The sequence below is a fragment of the Ptychodera flava genome, chromosome 14, assembly GCF_041260155.1.
Source record: "Ptychodera flava strain L36383 chromosome 14, AS_Pfla_20210202, whole genome shotgun sequence".
Lineage (NCBI taxonomy): Eukaryota > Metazoa > Hemichordata > Enteropneusta > Ptychoderidae > Ptychodera > Ptychodera flava.
The window spans coordinates 40,901,588-40,922,691 of record NC_091941.1 but is presented as its reverse complement, the minus strand read 5'-3'; the positions used below and the strand labels follow the sequence as shown (position 1 = coordinate 40,922,691).

The window sequence follows — 21,104 nt, the reverse complement described above, 5'->3', positions numbered from 1 at the left end:
AGAACAGCTATACTTGGTTGTTTTGCCCTAGGGCTGGGATATTTGGCAAATTTCACGTAACTGATTTCTAAATCCTCTAGGTGAACCCGAGGGGCCGGGGAGGAGGTTTACATAGTCTGTCGCATAATTTCATGTTTTGTACAACATCTATTTGTAGACTGAAAATTGTTGTACGGAGAAGAACAAAGGCAGATGGAGCATCGTGAACGAGTACATTTCATTCATGGTCTCCATGGTTACATTGGTTTTATATTATCTGTCTGCTTGTGTACAATTACAGTATCATTCGATAGACTGGACGGCGTGTTTTGAATCAGTTGAATGAGTATGGTCAATTACCTTATCTTGCCAGGTATTCACAGCGTACCCTGAGCACATTTAGCAAGGATACAACTGGAATGAGCTGATTATAAAATGTTGATATGATACCCAGGGCCATTGTGAATTGGCTGCCGCATAGGTTATCTCTCGTGGTCACTATGTTAAAGTTTACAGGAAAAGCTGACCTAAGATCAAGCATAATGGCTGAGAGACCTTAAGAAAGCCATTCATTGCTAGATTGCCACTGTGCTAAAGGTTATTCACTGGGGTTATTCATCGGACACAATCGGTCTCTGATCTAGTTCACCCCTAAAATCCGTAAGTTTTCAGTCAAAAAGAAACATCCAGGCTTAAAGTTTATACATCTGTGACTTTTCACAATAGTTTCACTATGATTTGATTTCCAAAGTAATGTAAAATCATGATGTTGTACATATCAAGAGATGTGTCTGCTTGGCATTTCGCTTCTACGGGTAATGCAAGATTACAGCTGAATAATATGTTGAGGGAGGGGCGGTTACACCTGTTACACCCCAGCATATGGTTGTTAACACACAACTTCATGTAAAGTCTGGATATCATACACCAACTGTGTGAAATAGGACGTGAGCTATGCGATAAACTGACACTATGCATTCCCTAATTCTCGTCGACACAGAGACCAGAAACAGAGTAGATATTGTATTCTGCAAAACCTGTGCCGATCAGCACTTCAAACTGTTCATATGTTACAGTATTTATCAGATACTGTGTCATTTTCGGCTGTAAATGCTACAGGGCTCCGCTACGCTACGGAACAATTGTTATTCTATTAGTATAACGATATGTCTTCCATGTTACTACTGTAGAGAGCGATGATTTTTATATAATATTGGTATTCTTTCAAAAATTGTACAGTCTGTCGAGGGTCTATGATCGAATAGACATGCCGGTTGGTCGACCGGAAAAACTACGCACGTGATTTGCTATTTTTATCAAGCTAATACACTTAATCATTGTCCTCGAGTTAAAAATGATTTGATAGATGTGCCTTCTGACACATGGAGTATCAGGCAAATCGTTCAGTCCTTTTTGAAACATTTCGTCTGTGTAGATTTGTATAAGCAGACTTTATTGAGGATTATGGCGAAAGTCGTTCCAATGTTTTGTGTTGTGTTTGTGACAGTAAGCTAGCTATATGCAATCACAGTAGTGTACCAGCAGCTCTTTTATAATCACATACAGGAACATTTTACTGGTAAACGCTTCCTGTCACCTGACACGTATCGTCTGTTGTCTCATTCATGTTATTCTTATCCATTTGTACTTTATCATTTTATATTTTTATTTTTATTTTCATCTTGTACCTTTTTAGAAGAGGGTATGTTCCTGATCCAACCCTCTATCGCGAGATAACAATCCAAAATTCACTCTCTGCTTTCATCGAGTATAACCAATACCTTGTCTATAGTGAAGAAAAAAAGCGTGTCTGCTAACGCTCAGGTAGACCATTCAAAGCTAGCATTTGAAGCACATCAAGATCGAGCTTTAGATGCGGTTGAATTTTCACATTCCATGGGATTAATCTCCATGTTGGGTGACTTTAACAAGGCGTTTATTCTAAGTGAGCAACAACTGAATGCCAAAATATCCAAGAGGTAAAACCGATCTACTGACAGGCAATGCTTTCACTCGCTTTGATTCGAAAGAAATTAGCGATGTTTTATTCTGTTAATTTATAAGTTGAAACCATCACGTGTTAATTACACCTCTATGGCCTGGCACTTCGATAAGCCTTGAAAGAATGAATGACCTCTCTCATCAACTGGAGTAAAACAGAGACGCGATACTGGGAACCTGATGACATTTTGAACAATAAATTAATGACGCGTCATTCATCTCAAGTGAGGTCTTATCAACAAGGCAATTATGGCTGTACTATCTGTGTTGGCGTAGTCTTGTAGATGCATGTATTATGTTCACTATATAGAAACAGTGACAGCTTCGACCATGCTCTATTTCATATTTAATACAAAATTTTAGACTTAAAAATCGTCATAATACACAATATTTGTTATCATATTTATTTGTGTTATGACCACCAAATAATTAAACATCTGCAGCAGTTACCCGCATTGTAAGTTTTAGATTTAAAGGGACAACTTTCGAGATTCTTTTGATTAATTTTCTTCTATAAATCCTGTAGAACGTTCCTGCCTCTATTCGTTTCCCTCAGAGATGCTTAAACAAAAAGTATTGGCAAACAACGCATTGTGTACGATGTGTTGTAAATTCTAATCAAGACTACAATTCATTTGTCACCACTGTCACTAGACATTACACATAAACAGTCTGTGTTGACAAGCTGAATAATGGATATTTCGGCATGATTTTTGAAGTAGAAGGAAAACGTATTTTGCTAACACAATCGTATCGGGAAATAAATCAAAAATTGCAGTTAATGGGGTGTTAACCTGACAGGTTATGATACCAATCTGACATTGGATGTTGACGCCTGTTTTGAATATTTTTTGACACGTACGTGGGGAATGTAGTTGATCTTTAATGTCTACAGACTGCACCACGACTGGGAGTCTTCAGGCCGGGAGTCTTCAAGCCTACAGTCTGGAGACTAATGGTCGTGGTGCAGTCTATCGTGTAACGATCATTGTATATCAAACCAATGGCGTCAGATTTAACACTTATTGTGTATCTCGTAACATATGTGTAAGGCTTAATTGTGAACCAGCTAGTATTCATGTATCTCCATCTCAGGAGCTCATCGACTGGCGAAACGTCGATTCAAATGGTGGACAATATACTCCAATAGCAGCTATGTAAGACGGAAACAGGTCAAGTTTCTGGATAGTTACTTCTACACCGTCATTCTGACGGTCGTTGATATGAGCTGTACGGTACAAACGACAAATTTTACCAACAGTACACCGGCTTGTTTCCCCTCCTTGTTCTTTGATCTGAGACAGAAGGTCTCTGTCAAACTGGAAGAGCTGGTACACTAGGACCTCTGTGTCCACGCCTAGGGCAGTGTCCTTTTATAGGAGTTTACTTTGTGTCATTCTTGATCCGATAGGCGTTATGAGTCACCTGGTCTAGAAAAATCCAGGTTGATTTGATTTAGATATACCCGTGACATATAAGCATTAAGGGACTGTTTAATCTTTTCCGAAACTTCACCTTTCGTTTCCTTCAAATCCTTGAAATGGTGACTTAAATGATGATGCATTTCTTACCAATAGATCCCAACAATTGTCTGTCTAGATGTTAGGCGTATACCGTATGTACAGTAGTTAAATAACGTAACAGCTAACACCATTTTGGCTAGTTGACCGTTTCAAAGTACGGTCCTCCTCTTTACTGCTATTTCTATTAATTTTTGAAATGTTTGTTCTACATGCAATATCGAAATTTCAATATAAAACTTGTACATACTTATTCAATATAGTAATCTGATACCTTTATGAATATTGATTTATTGGCTCTGTGTCTGGTACGGTCCTGTACGACAGGATTTGCGCTTATAACAAACGATAATGCAGGTAGACATAGATCTTGACTCATTGAAGATGGGTGCAGATTCTGAAACAAAAAAATCTCATATCTCAGTATTGTTTCATGATGAGAAATATGAACATCGATGCATTGCGCCAGGGATATTAAACTTGGATACTTAAATATTTGCACAACACTAAAATATTTGCACAACTTTTCATCCAGGAAAATTTCAGCCAGTCTCTTTCCAAAATAAAGAATAAAAGTCAGGGATCACTGTATAAATTTTGTACATTTGAACAAATTACCCAATATTTACCGATACGTGACGCTTAAAATAGCCGCTAACTCTATACTGGAAAAATTTAAGTTTTTGATTTCCACAAAAGTAAGACAAAAAGGTTTGGTAAGAAGTTAAAGAGTCTGTATATCTGAACGCCAGGCTCATTTCACATAAGTTACACAAAGCCTTCCCATAAATCATTACAACGTGTGTTGACTTTAATGGCCACGCGGGCCGTAGAGTCACCGAAAGGTACAGACTATGTTCGTTGACCTTTATACGCTATTTCAGCAGTTCTATTCAAAACTTTGTGCGGTAGAAATTACTTCAACTTTGCTCTACATAACTAAAACCTGACCTACATATCTCAGTGGTCACCCCACACGGCAAGGTAAACGGCTTGCCACGACAAGAAATATCATATTTCAACCCCTTACGGCATATTTTCTCCAGATGTATAATTGAATGCATAAGCCTACTGCAGGGGTCAGTTTGCTAATAGGAGAACTTCTTCGCGTTGTTGTCAGTCAGTACTGTATGTATGTATGTATGTATGTATGTATGTATGTATGTATGTATGTTGGAGGTGATCTTACCTACTAATAGTGTCAAAGTTAGCTGAGCATGACATCTTAGTAATTCAGCCATAATGCTAAGCTAACTGAGAAAATGTTGCTGGTATTATAGCGTACAGATCAAATGAATTTCTGGCATTTAGAATTCTTTACATGATTCTTATCACCTGGTATAGCTTCTTCCTGCACCCTACGTCAATAACATTTTACCTTCATGTCAGTATGCATACACTGTGATGAAAACCGCTGAAATTTGCTGATAGTTTCTCTTTCCAGGATAATGTTTTCAGTTTCAAGTCGAAATATTCACTAGGCAAAAGTATATATATATATATATATATATATATATATATATATATATATATATATATATATATATATATATATATATATATATATATATATATATATTATATATATATATATATATATATATATATTATATATATATATATACAATAAATATGAGATACACATCAAGTATGTTTGGTACCTATTACTCGAGTTTCACGCATACACGCGATCGTCAGATAGGTAGATTTTATTGTGTGAAATTTGCTTCAGGTGCTTACATATAGTGTCAGGTTGGGTCAAACCATTTGGTGTTGTGGGTTGGATTGAATTTGACAAGTAAAATTTGTTTTCGTGTCGGCACTTGGAGACCAACTCCGAACGCTTGTTTAAAAGGCTAGATTTATCTGCATTGATTATGAATAGCTTCTCTGTAAGGCAAAGGTTGCATTTCTTTGACACATTTGAGTAACTGCTTGCTTTTGATAGGATTGACCATGATATGTTAAATGGTTTGTCCTGAGATTTCAAGTGACAGACATATTTTGACAATTCTGTGCTGTTGGCGTATGCCTTACTTCGGAAAGATTGGACATGATTTGCATAGCGTGTTTTAAATGTGTTGTCAGTTAGACCGATGTAATGTTTCGCCTCATTGGCATCGCTTGTAACAAGCGTTCGGAGTTGGTCTCCAAGTGCCGACACGAAAACAAATTTTACTTGTCAAATTTCAATCCAACCCACAACACCAAATGGTTTGACCCAACCTGACACTTATATGTAAGCACCTGAAGCAAATTTCACACAATAAAATCTACCTATCTGACGATCGCGTGTATGCGTGAAACTCGAGTAATAGGTACCAAACATACTTGATGTGTTCTCATATTTATTGTAATATTGCTCTGCATCCCTGCATTGAGCACTTTACCCCTCTGAGAAGATACAAACAAGTTTTGGTATATATATATATATATATATATATATATATATATATATATATATATATATATATATATATATATATATATATATATATATATATATATATATATATATATATATATATATATATATATATATATAGAGGAGAACTTCTTCGCGGATCAGGTCTGGAGAGAGTCTTGTCAGTTTTCTTTGGGAATTTATCAACATTTAGTAAGGGATTATTTGTAGTGTTGATATTTTACAAAAATACGACAAGGATAAGAGTATGTTAAAGCCAAACTAGCTTTACTAGGATCCATTCATAAACCAACTCTGTACAGTCTTTCACTCACAAAATTTACTGATATTCACAATGTGATACCCATACCCAGTACCCAATGAAGCAATGAATAATATAATGCCTTGCCCGAGGGAACAACACCTTACTGGAGTCTTGAACTCACCATCCTCTGACAGGGAGTCCGTCTACTCTTGAAGGTTACCCTCGACCTAGCGAGGCTCCAACTCACAATCCTCCGACAGTGAGTTCAGTACCCTGTAACCACTGCCTAACTGTGTCTCCATGAGTCAATGAATGAACAGGTTTGGAAAGTGGCAGCTGATGTGAGATCTATGGCAGAAATTATCAAAGAGTTTTAAAAAACGATTTATAAATGCATTTTAATCAGTGCGAAAAATATGCCACATGTGTACGCTTGAAAGGTAAATCAGGGTCAAGCAAACCAGTCCATACAATGTACGCATTGTTCACACATGTCGATACAAAATTCTGGTATGTATTGACCCTTACATGACCTTAGTTATGTGATGTAGCTAGTGACCATGATGAACTCACTGTATCAATACATAGTACTGGTTGGAGATTTAAAGCTCGAAATCAGGCTGCTGCCTTTATTGTTTTATTGATACAAAATTTTAACCAGGGTGACTTGAGAATGATAAAGGAGATAACACCTCAAGCTGAGGAAGTCGTTTTAATATCTATGTTCAGAAAGCGCAGATCATTTGCATTGTAATATTGTTATTTTCTCGAAACTTTCGTAATGTCTCGATTCAAAAAATATTTTGAAAAATGCTTGCGAGAAGTGATGTCAAAATGCTAGATTTCAAGATATATTGTCATCATTATTTTTGCTGTTCTTCAGGGGAACCCGTGACTCGGGCAGCTACGCAACCTAAATTAGCACCGTTCTTGCTTGAAAGCTGACACATTTCATAAAGGAGTGTGGGAAGGATAAAGTGCAAGATTACAATGTATTGCTATAAGATGTATCTAAAATGGGGAATTATTGATAGCCAGTTTCTTCATTACATGCCTTGCCTACTCACTTTTACTTGCAACATAATATATAATTATAAGAAAATGAGTCACTTTACAGTGCCACCAACCTGAAGCAGATATATTAACGCTGACTTCCATTGTTAACATAACAAAGAAGTACCGAAGACCAAGATATGTATAATATATAATGAGGAATTTGATGACAAAGGAAGATTTGCAGTGCAGCCAATGCTCGCTATTGCATTTAATCACAAATAAATGTACGGTAAATTAGACACTACACTCAATTACAATGCAATAAAATAAGCTAATTTTAAATGAGATATTAAATTTTATGTTTCTTCAAAATATTTGACTTAAAATTGTTATTTAAAAGCCAAATCTTTTACCCCAACATGTACCCCTTTCATCGTGTAAGTAAACTAATGCTACCGTACTAAACTTTAAATTCTCTACTTTTTTGAAAATTTACCCATGAAGGGGTTTTCCAGTCATCTTTGGTGAGAGATATCGCTTTGAAAAAAAGTATGTCGGTGAAATGCTTTCGTTCGAAGAAAACATTTTTATACACAGAATACAAAATGAAACATAAGAAGGAACAGATAGACGTGCAGACAAAGACAGCGGCAGACAGAGACAGGCATGTTGAAAGAGATAGAGTAGAGAGTTACGAGATGTATCGGAATGAACCATCCTTTCAGTGAAGAAAGTGAGTAGTGTGTGAATCTCTTATCATGTACAGTGGATTTTATCACGTTATTTTTTATATTATTCTACTCTTTAAAGTCACCCTGTCATCATATATAACAGGCTTCGGCTGTTGGGTGCTGTACGAGTTAAGTAAAAATGAAATTCACCGTAGAGATAATATTATCATCAGAGACACTATAGCTTACATTCTCTGGATGCAGAGTTGAAGGTCATCGTACAAATGATAACTATCAGATTTTGAACAACAGTATATTATTTAATATTGTCATTTATTTTGCGGGTTTACTTACCTGCCAAGTCACAATTGCCAGCATTGCCATAATTACTGTACAATAACGGAACGGACGAGTTAAGGTTATTATGTGTTACCAATTTGACAGAAAGTTTCTTGAAAAGTAGAAAATGTTTGGAATAGTAAATGAATTGAGAAGGCAGCGGGGTCGAGAGGTTCATCTGGACTAAATATACTACAACTGATACTGCTGGTATCCTTAAGTTTTCGCCAGTTTTTACTGCTTTGTCGCTCTTCATTCCATTTCTATGTTATTCTGTCATCAACGGTCATTTAGAAGACTTATCTACAATGACTAGCACCACCGTCATGACTAACTTTGCCACGATTGTAACACTTCATATATTCTCTTTTCTCTACCACTATTAAATTTCATTTCTGAATTTCTTTTAATTATGTTGTAATTAATCTCGAATTTTACTTCATAAGTTTTATCCATGGCCTATATTGATACTGTTATTTCGTACATGTATAAAGTGTTTTATTGTCTCCTAGCTGACCTTTGTATTGAATAAATTATCCTATTGGACAAATACCAATATCCGACAATAACTGCATCAAATACTACCACTATCACACTATCACATATTTAACCAAAGTTCTATATAAATTTTCCGTTTTCCTGTTGTAAATTTTAAAAGTATGGTTTTCCACTTAAATATTTTCTTTCCGTTTTAGCGAAATAACGGACTGACAGCTCTTTGTGGTTGGTTGTCAGACTTCTTCTAGATTGGTACAAGACTGGTACGGTGGACAATCCCGACAGAGGATACAAACTGATGCATTGCATTGTCCGGCATTATCAAGATTAAATATACATTTATGACCTATGGCTACACCTTCATAAAGATGCAAGTTTGGAATAATCTTTCTTGACACTGGATAGATCTCATGAATTTAGAATTGTGGATGTAATTAATTCTTGCAATATGTCTTGCTCATTTTAAATCGCCGTGATTGTAATTTCTCACTTTCCTTGAACGCACTTCAAAGATTTATCGATATAGCTTAACATTTGTTCAAATTATGCCAAACTGCAATGGTTTATCCAAGTCAGAGACAGAAGTAGTAATTTAATATTTGAAAACATTGTGCAATTGGAATAGACAGCAACTGATGGAGACTGGCTAGGTGTCGTCTTATTGCATCAAAGGTATTTTATTCTATAATAGATGACGATGAAATTCATGGAGTTCGTTATTGGGTCTCTATATCATATAAAATGCTCTCTCTCTCAAATTGCGTCTGTTAAACATTAATGTTCATAGTGATAAATCATGCTCACTTTAAACCTCTATCGTTAAGTTGCTCGTCAACTCCAAACGAAAGAGACAGGTTGCAATTGAGAGAGATTATCAAAGTGAGGTGATGTTTGTAAAACGAGTGCTGTCAGTAGTCTACAGGGCTATGTTACAAAAAACCCATCAACATTTTATGTGAACATTTCTTTATTTGATCCAATATAAAAGTGATACATTTAATTGTTCATATCCAAGTCATTAATGAAGTCCATGGCAGCAAAATGTACGACTCTCGGCGTTTGTAAAATTTGGAGGGGATTTTAGAATTGTACTTTCCAGAACACAACATAGATAATAAGTAATTGTAATTTTAGTCAAAAACTACATGGCAGGACTTTGATAAACGTCTGCTCATATCATGCTAACACTCTGCGATTACAGTCTTTGGATGAATTAAAATTTGAAAAATCTATCCACGCTTGACATTATATGTAGTGAGCTATGAGTCATCGTACCGTTATCATCATTTTCGAAAAGGAAGGCTGGAAACTGCCTATCACTAACATAGGTTGAGCCTTGACTATCAGCAACTCAGGTCAGCCTTGACTGTCGTCCACGCAGGACAGTGCCTGGGAAGGTCCTGCTAGTATCACTTAGCCTTCAAACATTGACCTTTGGAATCTCAACTCCAAGTGCACAGGTAGGCCTATGCCATCACATTGCAACATAGCGGATAATGTGCTAATGAAAGGGTTTGTACAGATTAGTTAAGACCTCAGTCGTTGAAGAAAAGAAAGAGTTTTCAAGGAAAGACGTCAAAGTAGATGCTCTTTTTTGCTTTTCTATACCATTCACAGAAGCCTTAGAATCATTTGTAGTCATGGCAACCAAAATACGTCGATGGCCTGACAGGCCATGATATGAACAGTTAGTGGATCGTCAACAAGGTCATTGTGCATAAACAATTTTACCCAAACCATAAATAAACAGAATCTGAAAGTTGAAATCAGAGTTTATAGCTATCATGCTTGATGTAACTGTAAAATAACACACTATTATTGTTACTTTTAAGTTTGAAAATATGTAATTTAGCTCTAGTTTCAACCACATTTTGTTCATAGATACAGTGTTATCCGCTGGAAGGGGCTAGGTAGAGGTCAAAGGTTGGATAGCTACTCATGACGGACATAGCCATATACGAATTTCAGTTAAGTCAATGTATTAAAGAGTGACATTTTATACAGATAACTATGGCAAGGTCGTGTTATAAGTCACCATAAATATTGACACTAAATCGCACCCCTGCAATATACAAATTGTACGAAACATAAAGTGTTATTATTAATCAATGATTGTAATCCCATAATTTTAACACTGGTTGTAAATCTTCACACAGGCTTTACTGACCTCACTAGCTAAAATGTCGTTAAAGAACTCATATGTTCACTAATATAAAATCTGCAACATAAAGCGTCAAGATAATCCGAGTCATCATGATGGAATAATTAGACTCTACAGTGAGATTGTTTTTCCTCATAATGTGGCCTTACCAGCACTATGTCATCTCTGTGCTATGAATCTGTATAGATCAACATTAACATTAAATCTGGACAACTTCAGATCTAAGAGAATTTTCTATGCGCAAATTTTAAGTAAAAATTATGATATGTTGTTTTTACAGATGCATTAAACATTAAATCTGATCGTTATGCTCTTAGTTCAGTAGTGATTTGCATCCTTTCAGGTAAACGTTTAACCAAGGTTCATCAGGTGAAATAGACTCATTATATTGAACAAAGTGAAAGAATTCAAAGCACAATACCTGCTCAAACTAAAAAAATAATTTTGAAGCATACAAAATCAAAGGAAACTCTGAAAACAAAGATGGCGATCACACACTTGACGGATTGCCTATTGACATTAAGGTACCAACAGCTAGAAGATACACGATGATGTACAGGAAAAGTGACAACTGAAAATCCGCGTGTAAAGTAATATAGAAGAAGTATTTCGGTCTCTGAAGAGCTTTCTACTGGAGGTACTACATTTTTGATAATGCCGTACAGTTCCAAGTTTTTTTTGCATTTAAGTTGTTTTATTGGTAACATTTTCTTTAGTAACAGTAACTTAAGTTAAAATGAAGTACAGTGCTTAGTTATCTACAATTTTGTGTAAAATTTAAATCCATTTGCTGAAATGTCTCTCTAATTTGTCTTTTTCCAGAGCTATTTCGTACTCTAGATGGTAGTTGGATTTCACTTGCAACATAAAAGCTGCAAAGAGTGGTTTACTCTGTTTCACTTTCATAACATAGATGTGTCTTTTGGCTAATGCTAATGCTCTTTGGTGTTGACAGTAACTCAGACATTCACAATCACTTGCTCCTGTTAGCCAAAGGATACAGTTCCAAGTTTCCCGAAGTTTCTTATACTGAATTTAAAAAAACAACACAATACTAAGAAATCCATAATTTCGTTATGCTTGTAAGATTCAAATTCGACAAATATGGTTGATAGTGATTGGCACTTGACAATAGTCTTGTCAATATTTGAAATCTGATATGTAGTAGGGTGCAATAGCCGACTATTTATTTGTTATGTTTGAAGGATACATTTGCATATATATATATATATATATATATATATATATATATATATAATATATATATATATATATATATATATATATATATATATATATACACTCACAAACGTGCCATTTTGCTGTGTATGTCAATTTTGCTACCTAAAGAAAAATACCCTAGAGATACGTACTGGGTTATTGAAATAAAGATCAAAGTCCCACCACATTGTTCGTATAGGCATTGAACCGGGGCATTGAAGTGGTCATCGGTCACGTGATTTGTCTGTAGTTAAGTACCTACCTGGTGTTAGTGTCACGGACACATACTTTTTTGCACCACTAATAATGTCCAATTATGATAATTACAAAACCATTCTTCGTAGCAGTCACGTGCCGATGAAAATTGTCAAGAGTACCGCAGACAGCAGACTGTGTAAGCTGCGTTCCTCTCTTTCTATGATTAAGATATCCAGGTTGATGTCTTAGAAATTCATCTATATGGTGAAATTCGTCATTTAGACGGTTTACTAAATGGAATTATTTCTCGGTTATTTCAGTCCGTCAATCCTGAAACACAGAACCCATCCTGCATGATCATGGCCTGCTGTACTTCTGTTTGATCGATGCATTGTGCTCGATGGCCATTCATTCATCTACAAACAAGAACAATGAATAAAATCAGTAAATATATCTATTTTTGCCAAATATTCATCGTTTTGCTCTGTTAAAGTAAAATATCGTGATGAGTGCATCGTCCTGAAATGCACGCAATTCTAGTCAAGATTTCTTCTATACACTGTAGGCTATTCTATTGTTTTATTAATTTACGATTAATTATTGAAGATTTAACTAACTATTGGGGATCCACATTCGAGTTATAAGCCAAGTTCCAACACCAGTGCAAGCTATCCAAGAGACATTAATGTTTTGTGATCTCTGCACGACGAAATGGAATTCGTTTGATTTGCAGTGAACTAGAGAACACGAAGCATATACCTGAGATCCTACTTTCCCCGGTAGTATGGCAAGGTTCAAACGGACGAACTGTATGCACAGTTAAATGTAATGGCACGTGTGAAAAATACTGGTAGGTAATTGGAAGGAAATAACGTCATTTCTTTAACAACGGAAAAACAATCCAAACAAGGAGAAACCATTATAATGGAGATGAAAAACGCAAGAGCTTTGAGTAGATTTTTAAGTGTACTGTACAACCTGGTATCAACTCAGGTAAATTTTACCTGTAAGTGTTAAGAACAGTAACGATACTGTGTTAACAAAGACGGAATAGGTCCCCATTAAAACACTTTTTATATCCTTGAGAGTGCAACTTATCTACATGTTTAACCCTTTACAGAAAATCGGCACGACTTATTTGCATACTAAACACCATATAAACACGGTGTGGACGTCAATTTCAGCATCCTACCCTCGGCATCCCTCCGTTGCAATAGTTCCAACCACACATAGATCCTCCAACACGAAACACCATGGCTTTCGCAGGCAAGTGGACCTTCGTCAGGGGAGAGAACGTAAAGGAATTCATGCTGGCAGCAGGAGCACCTGCAGAAAGAGCTGAAAATGCCGAAAAAGCACAAACTACGGTGGAATGCTCCAAAGATGGGGACTACTATGTCATCAATATCACTGGACCAAAGGGCAACACAGTAACACAGCGATTCAAGCCGGGTGAGCCATTCACAGAATCGTTCGCTGCACTTGGAAAGGAGAGACAAGCTGTTGCAACCATCGAGGGCAACAAGGTAGTCATTGCGGGAGTCCAACCAGGCCAAGTGGTGGAGACGCGTGAAGTCAACGGAGACGAGATGACCTTCACCCTGACCAAGGAAGGTGTCGGCGTTATTGCAAAACGCATCTTCACCCGTGCATAGAGGACACAGCACACGCTGAACTGGTGTGAACTGACAGCAACGAGATGGTATTACAAAATTGTCTCGAAGAACTCTCCAAGACATTTCAGTGTTTGTTTCTATTTTTCTATCTGGATAAACTTTATATCGATCGATGAAATCCTAAGTTCATGATTCAGTAGCATAACTGTTATCGTAATGTACCATCAGATTGAATTTGAAGAATCTGGAGATTATAAAGCATTAAACTGCCTTTGCTTATTCAAATCGAAATACTTGTTCTCTGTCTGTTGATATGATTCTGCATAAGATGTATTTTTGTTGACAATACATTCTGTCAGTATGTCTGTTTGCCCCACACGGTTTTTGTATCAGAATATCTATTCAATTTGTGTGACTGCATACAAGTAACACTGAATGTAATTTTGGTGACATACACAAGTTGTAAGGCGTAAATGATATGTTGTTCAGAGTTTCCCCCTCATTTTCCATTTTACCGATCCTTCAAACATCTAATGTAATGAGTGACGCATGGCATTTACGTCATATGTTCACAACACATGGTTCACAAATATTGCTCGACACAGTTATCAATATTTGGCATTGTAAAACTACATAATTAGGACGTGCGAAATCTGTATGAAACAGACTTTTGGTGAGGTTGCGATTTGAAATAACCCTTTGTTTCGCGACGTGCTAAGCCTTGAAGAGTTAGGGACAGTAGATTTTCCGCAGGAAGAAAATGCTTGTGGAATAAACCTGTAGTGTTGGTACAATGATCAATACTCTTCGACAGAAGTGTTCTGAAAACCGATCTAACTTCTGCTCATTGGTTTAATTATCAGTTGATTATTTGTTGCCAGGGTAACTCATCTATGGGATATCAGTTGTGACGTAAACTCCAATTTACCTATAATGGCATATATGTGTAATTACGTAGTAACATTATTAGGGCACGTGCCATTCCTAATAATTGACATTAAGAAGCTGGGCAGACTTGTTGTAAATTTGTTGCAAGGTTTCATGGGAATGTTTTTTTTTCTGCCGAAGGGGTGATAAATCTCATGCTATGCATATGTGCGCGTGTGTCTATTGGAGGGACCGTGGTTGTGAGCATGTGTACTGGGTCATGGGTCATGCGTGTCTCGTTTTTGCCTTTCCCCTTGTCGATTAATATCTATGTGACTCTGCTTCAAGGCGGTTTCTAATGGCTCTGCTCTCCCTCTTTCTCCAATGCAAACAATTTTGATGAGATGAGACTACCCCGACACTCGCACTGACATTGACGAAGCATGTCCGTCTGAATGATCAATATTCAGAGATATTTTGAACAAACGTCAGAATTGCACTGGCTTCGCCACTATGTAAATATATTCCCCGATTGATAAATATCGTAAGAGAAACCCAACATGAAATCGTATTCTGTATTCTCTCGGTGCTAATTGTTTAAAACTTCGCCATGGTAAAACATGACCTGATAATTTTGCTAAATGTTGACAAATTTTCGTTTTAAATGTCAAATTGGCATAGGAAGCAAGCGTAGTGAAATATTAAAGACATTCTCTCTGGAGACCACCATAACTGACAAACTACGACGCAAGAGTTCTACAGGACTGTGGGGTTTCCTGTAAACAGTCATGGGTTTTAACTAGAATATATTCTTGTCATGGGAGTTAGATCGGCAAACATTAGAATTAGTCACTTCGCCCGATATTTGCTCTATTGAATAGAATTTGTGGAAAAAAACCAGAGAAATCTGTACCGTCTATCTTGGTGACTTTTAGGTTTCGTTTATAGGGCCTTTATATTTCGTTTTCACAACTACATACTACAACTGACATTACAAATATCATTGCCAAGGGGAAGATTATAAATTCACTCTTGTTATGGGTTGGGCAAAGATTCTATTCCGAGATGAACATAGGTTAAAATTCGAAATGGCCATGTATTGATGCTACGAATTACTTCATCCCACTAGCGCTGGCATGCATTTTCCTGCAGTGCGCAATGAACCCGATTATTTGTGCTTCAGCCTACAATGCTTTGAATGTTGGCTACATCTGTGACGTATCGATGTCATACTCGATGTAGAAGGACCCATTAATCGCATAGATAATACAGCGCCCTCTGTAAGTAACTTTGCGTTGGGTGCAGTTTGCGATCTATATTTTCCAATCTCGACATGATCACAGAATGCTGCATACGGTTATACCATTTTTGTTCATGGGTCCGACCGGTTCAATCAACACTTCAACACAGACGTTTAAGAAAACGTTTTACTTACCGTTTATATTTACGTTATGATGCCTATACTGGTTTTGTTGTGTACGCCTGCTGATGTTGAGAACTGTGAACATCTACAAACTTGCTGTTAGTTTTCTCCAACGCGAAATGCATTTCCTGTCCGCAAACATCTTACAAATCGCCCTTAGCGTGGGATAGTAACAGGAGATATTGTTAGACGATATATTGACAGAAACATTTTATCAGTATCCATAAATTCTAACCATTCTTGAAGGAATTCGTTGCGATAACATTCAATGAAATTGCACGAGAATATAATTTACAAATTTTAAAAACTTGTACTAATATTACATAATACAAACTTAATCATCAGAGATATGTTAATTTTACGATGCAAGAATTTTGTCATTGTTTTTATGGGAGAATTTACACATAAGTACTTAGCCTAATAAACCACATGTAGGTGGGAAAACACACACAAAATACTGATCCTCCACTCTTGATTTAAGATTTGTGTGTTGTTACAACTACATTACGACTTGTATTGGCACCAAGTAAAATGTCACTATAGACTTACCTGTGCTGTACTGTCTGCATCTGACACCATACTGGCGTAATTTTGAACACTGACCCAAATTTAAGGACATTTATATCTGATCAGTGTCACCAGATTGAGACTTTATAACTTAAGAACAATCATATACAATGATTTTGCAAATTTTTGTATTGGGTTTTATTCAGAAAGACTCGGAGAAGCTGGTCTTATGGTAATATCAATGAACTGAGTTGCATTTCATTCAAATTTGATTAAACCGTCATCGCATTATATAAGATATATTGTATACTTTGATGTCAATTTAGTTATTTGATAAAATGATCGGAGAAATCTACTCCAATTGTTGACTACAAAAGCGTAGCCTGTTAATTACTCTGTACAGAGTTCATTTGCCTATTTCTTCGCTCACTGTTCTCGTTGTACATGACCCCTCAACTTCTAGTGTTCTTATTGTCAAACTTCCAACATCCTCCTGATCTTGAACACCCTGAATAATAAGAAGTCTTCATACGATGTTTCCTCTCTTTTGTGCAGCCTTATTTTTTCATACGTACCATGTTTTCTCGGACAGTAGTGAACATTACAGCACTATAAGCTGGCATGGGATCAGGCATATCGTTTAAAGACAGTTCTGTTTGGTTCAGGCTTGCTGTGGAATCCGGACATCTTTCAAACACAGCTCGGTTCAGCCTTTCAGAAACACGGATTAAAATCGATAAATGAATGTTATCACGGTAGTACATCACGGTAGTACGTCTCCAAATTGAAAGACTGAAACTTTTACTCAAAACTTCCCTCAACGAAGCTTTCAACCATTGACAATCTCTCAACAAATCAAGAACAAAATCAGGGTCCTCTTTCAAATTTTAGTTCCCTCGAGACTGAGCAACAAATCACTCCGATAATGATGTCAAATTCAAAATGGCCGCCATCGAAGTTTTAACTATCAAAGCAAAAAGCAAATCTTCAATTTTGTCAAACTAAGACAGTATTCTCCAAAAGTTTCAAAATGTACCCACCAACCCGGGGACTGCCACCGCCGGGGCGGTAGAACAGAAAAGATTGTAAAAATATGATAGTCCGAGTATCCTAAGACGCCTTAATGAAAAGTGTCAACGGTGAGACGTTACCAGTTTTCTACAACCATGTGGTCTCCACCGACACTTCGTAATTGCAAATTTGTAACTTAACCGGAAGTCGCCCCGTCATTGAAATTATGGTACATAAATTCTTTATGACACAGACGTTGCGATATTTAATTTTATATTCTGAATATTAAATTAAATCGATTTAGGATCTTAGACAACTTTAAGAAAATAACAACAAAATGGAAAGAAAGAGTTGTAACAACAACAACAACAGTAATAACAATAACAACAACAACAACAACAACAACAACAATAATAGTAATAATAATGAGAAGAAGAAGAAGAAGTTAGGAAATGATAAATATATGAGAAGGCAAATATTTCCTATCAGAAATATCAGTTTTGAAAGTGTCGTTTAAAGATTCTCTATGGAAGAAAACTCTGTGGCAGTCTTTTGCTGAGATGACATGAAATCCCGGATTGTTTTCGCTGTCATTTTTATAATAATTTTGAATCCCGTGCCAGAACCTGACAATTCACTGGCATTACTGATATGTATTTATGTAGAGAAAGTGATCTGATTTGACTAAGAATGATCATTTCGTTCTTTTTTGTACGAGAATATCTGCGTTGAATATTGTAATATATCTGTGTTATTACAACTATGCCGGCCGTATGGCCATGCGTTTAGTATTCAAGCATTTCTATTTTGCTATTCAAACAAGTTATGTCTAATGTTACGAGGAAATTCATTCGCTGTAGTGGAACCTCAACCAAGATGAAAACGTATTTATCGTCAATGTTTACAACATACAAATTGTGCCGTTTAGTGTAAAAGTTCCTAAGTGTGTCAAAGTTGATCGTTTCCATTCCTGACGACGCAAGTTTTTCATCAACTCTCTTCCAGATAAGTGGATAAACTTACAATCCGCCCGATCTATGATGTAATCCCAGGGTTCTCTTTGAGTTATAAGCTTCCTCAAGCTAATGCCTGGTAAAGGTTATATGCAGACTCTACCAAAGTTAATCTCAAAAGGTGTGTCGGTTTTTTTCACTGGATTATATTTTGCGATGAAACACTCGAAGTTGACATTCACTTTGTTATAACCGAATATTCCCCACAGTAAGTTAAAAAAGGCAATGCTATTTACAGGAAATAATTGCGTGATATTGATTTATACCTTAAAACTATGAGCTTGTCACCCTCAGAAAAGTATAATGAGTCTATGTTATTTGCATACAAATCTCTATTTATTCGGCAACTAGAATCAAGGACAGTCACTTTGGACACAGATACCACAGACGTCGTAGTTCTACCAATCCGTGCAATCCAGCTCACATCATCATGTCTTTCGCAGGCAAGTGGAAGTTCGTCAGGGGAGAGAACATGAAGGAATTCATGCTGGCAGCAGGAGCACCTCCAGAAAGAGCTGAAAATGCCGAAAAAGCACAAACTACGGTGGATTGCGCTAAAGATGGGGACTACTATGTCATCAATATCACTGGACCAAAGGGCAACACAGTAACACAGCGATTCAAGCCGGGTGAGCCATTCACAGAAACCTTCGCTGCTATTGGCAAGGAGAGACAAGCTGTAGCGAGTATCGAAGGCAACAAGGTAATTATCAAGGGAGTCCAACCAGGCCAAGTGGTGGAGACACGTGAAGTCAACGGAGACGAGATGACCTTCACCCTGTCTAAGGAAGGTGTCGGCGTTATTGCAAAACGCGTCTTCACCCGTGCATAGAGGACAAATGATAACCCGAAAGTGGAACTATGGTGTATCAGTGACCAGAAATAATGACTTTAAGTCTTCACTCGAAATGTTGACGGTGTTGACATTTAAACATACATTTCTGTCAAACTTACATTGATTTTTCCACGCGACTTACAAGCACTGTTGTTTTTTTTACTTGATCGCTGTTCACAAAATGTTCCTGAAATACTCGTTTGCATGTTTCTAATTATTTGCAATTAAAAAGTTATTGCTTACTTCATCACTCTTGTCTTGTATATGACTATTTGTTTAACAGCAGCTGAAATGAGTTTTGTTATCGTGTTTGTAGTAGTGATCTGCTTAAGCTTAACAACTTTCCCAGTTGTAAAGTCATTTAACTAGGAGAGAGGCAAACATGACTGAAACTTTAAGAAGACACTATAGATAAAGACAATGTGTACAGTTACTCGTGTCCAACGACAGACAAATAATTCGAAGCGGCACTTTGCGATGTTGGACTATTGCAGTAGAGTTGAGAATTCTACGTCATCCGGACATCAAAAAGGGATGTTTGTAACTGATGTTGGCTCACGATTGTCGTATAAAATCACCTTTTGTTTTGTTTTTCTTGTAACATGTCAACGAACTGTCGATGTCACTACCAATCAATTGGCATTCTTCTGTATTTGTGACGTCATTTGCAATCACTCGAGAGTCACAGTTGCGCCGAATCGTTGCAAATATGGTAAATGTAATGCAGTGGCTGCAGATACGCACCTTTCAGCGTGTGACTTAATTTCAGCGCAGGAAGTTGAAAAAAAACCAACAACAACACTCGATAGAAAAGCAGTTTCTAAATGCTGGTAATTTTGATCGCATTTGTCTTGTACTTGGTTGAATGTCGGGGTTGGGTAACCTATCCCCACCGCTTCATTTTCCAGAAAGAAGCATACTCCACATGTTACTCTTGCTTCTGCCTCCATGTTATGACATACTGCCAACTGATCACGTGTTCACATGCGTGAGCTATTGTCGTACCGATGCCAGTCTGTCTGTTGAAGCGATACCTAAAGAATGACTCCTCGAATATCATTTAAAATTTGGTGTATTCATTTTTTCACTTTTGAATGACAAGAACCGATTAGCTTTTCGTGGGCTTGCATGATTAATGTAATTATACACAATTACTTATTCATAAGTCAGATGTGCTCAGAATGAGCGCATCTTGTCTGATAATTTTGAACAAATATTTATCAACAAATATGACATATACAGGCCATTTAGCAACTTCATGTCAATTACATTTGTATACTTATCGAATTTCAAAATAATAAGGATATACAGGTGTATCAGAAAGTACTTGACCACACTTGATATTGATAGTACAAAGATATGGCATTGGTAAGAGACATTTAGTTTCATGTCAATAAGACCTATACCCACTCCCTTTCTTTCCCTGATAAAACTAGTTAGACATTGTGCGTCCATATGATCATTACGAGCGGCCTCATCACTACGCATATTATTTAATTAAGAATTTTCTTGTCAACAAACTCCCTATTTCCCACTTTGCACTAAATTTTACGTACACATCCTTAAATTACACAGTGTC

At 36.7% G+C, this 21,104-nt stretch overlaps 1 long non-coding RNA gene across 1 annotated transcript in view; it reads right to left on the bottom strand.

Annotated features, from left to right (window-relative positions):
* Positions 1 to 12,142: 12,142 nt before the first annotated feature.
* Positions 12,143 to 21,104, bottom strand: part of LOC139150516 (uncharacterized) — a 30,349-nt gene continuing 21,387 nt past the window's right edge. The window contains exons 2-4 of the long non-coding RNA XR_011556236.1: positions 16,709 to 17,377; positions 16,172 to 16,314; positions 12,143 to 12,669 (exon numbers count right to left, since the gene is read on the bottom strand). This is a non-coding gene — a long non-coding RNA (uncharacterized lncRNA). The remainder of the gene's footprint in view (positions 12,670 to 16,171; positions 16,315 to 16,708; positions 17,378 to 21,104) is intronic.